Raw genomic sequence first — 1,767 nt, forward strand, 5'->3', positions numbered from 1 at the left:
GCGTTATCATTCAGTACTATAACCTATAGTTGTATCAACACATGTTTTTAGTCAACAACGGACTGTCAAATCAAATAATATTTCAGTCAGTTTTCACATCAAACTGGAAGGATAATAAATAATAACTATTCAAATAATAAATTCTAAATTTAAGTAAACTAAATTAAAGTGCCTAATTTTTAGAAAAGATTTTATAAAAAGTGTAGCTTGAAGTGATGAAGTGTAGTCTTAACCAATTTTATATTAAACACACAAATGAACAGCTGTAATGCCTCCTCTTCTCTTTCATTTCCTCTTACAGAGCTACCACTTTCCTACTTTCTGTTGTTCAGTGAGAAACGTGAGCTCCAGCTAGCATCTAGATCTATGAGATATTCTGGTTTTGAACTGCCCGTGGGAGGAATGTACATGTAAAAATCTGTACATTCTTGATTAAAAGTCATGTGAAATCTCTTTTATCTTTCGTATCCTCAATTCAGGTGTGTTTCCAAAACGTCTCTGGTGAATCTCGCGGACTCGACTCGCAAGCATCGGTATGCACAGATTTGATTGGCTGAGCAGCGTCACATGAGACGAGTGGAGCACATGCGATTGGTCTGAGAGTTTCCTGGTCCTCTAAACCAGTACAGTAAATGCTAGAAAAGCTGCTCGGGTTAAAATAGAAACGCTCCGTCACGAGGTAGTAAGTCTCAATAATAAATGTGCTGTAGGTCGGCGGTCCAGAGAGGACGGCGGCTGGGTCCGGATCCGGACCGCAGTCCGCCTATTAGTGACCTCTGATGTAGGGTAAACAGTAAAAAGTTGTATTGTAAATATATTGATGTTTTATATTCATCTTTGTAATCACTGGTCAGTTTTCATACATTTTTATAATTCTAGCTGTGTGTCATTTGCAGGTCAGACACAGCCATGTTGTACAATGACCGAGCTGTTCTGGAGAACCACCATGTCAGCGCTGCCTATCGCCTTCTACAGGATGATGAAGAAATTAATATCCTCTCTAATCTTTCCAAAGATGACTGGAGGTGAGAGCAAGGGAATGTACATTTTGTTTGAACTTTACCGGCTATAATACAGGACTAAAAAGGGCAGCTCTGTGAGGCTGGAACCAGTCAATCAGACAACAAACAGTTTATTTCACTATTCATAAACAAGAAAAAATGCTTTAAAACTGTTGTTGCAGGTCTGAATGCTAACTCTGTCATTTACAGTCAAAGCCCAGTCTGCTCCCTTTGGGTGCTGATGCTGATGGAAAAGATGTCTGATGGAGCTGACACATGAGTCTCAAAGTTTTAAATCGACGTGCACCACTGTGCTGATTGTAGGCACTTCCAAATGGCACAAAGCCATTCACCAAATTTTAAAAAGCATCTAGCCAATCCTGCTGTCAGACTGCAGGATTGCGCTGCGACTGATCTGATGCATCACGGCAGATAACATTGAACTCAAGTTTATCACTGCAAACTTTTGTTAAAATTTGAGTTCATTGTAGGTCTGAACAACAAAATTCAATTCAATTCAATTCAATTTTATTTATATAGCGCCAAATCACAACAACAGTTATCTCACAGCGCTTTTCATAAAAGAGCAGGTCTAGACCGTACTCTGTGATGATATTTACAGAAGCCCAACAGTTCCCACCAAGAGCAAGCACTAGGCGACAGAGGCAAGGAAAAACTTCCTTTTAAGAGGCAGAAACCTCGAGCAGAACCATGGCTCAGGGTGGGCGGCCATCTGCCTCGACCGGTTGGGGTGAGAGAGAGAGAG

The 1,767-nt window shown here is 40.5% G+C and overlaps 1 protein-coding gene across 1 annotated transcript in view; it reads left to right on the top strand.

Annotated features, from left to right (window-relative positions):
- Positions 1–1,767, top strand: part of LOC123977486 (calcium/calmodulin-dependent 3',5'-cyclic nucleotide phosphodiesterase 1C-like) — an 85,635-nt gene that overhangs the window by 43,097 nt on the left and 40,771 nt on the right. The gene's annotated exons all lie outside the window — the stretch shown is intronic.

The sequence above is a fragment of the Micropterus dolomieu genome, linkage group LG01 (genome assembly GCF_021292245.1).
Source record: "Micropterus dolomieu isolate WLL.071019.BEF.003 ecotype Adirondacks linkage group LG01, ASM2129224v1, whole genome shotgun sequence".
Lineage (NCBI taxonomy): Eukaryota > Metazoa > Chordata > Actinopteri > Centrarchiformes > Centrarchidae > Micropterus > Micropterus dolomieu.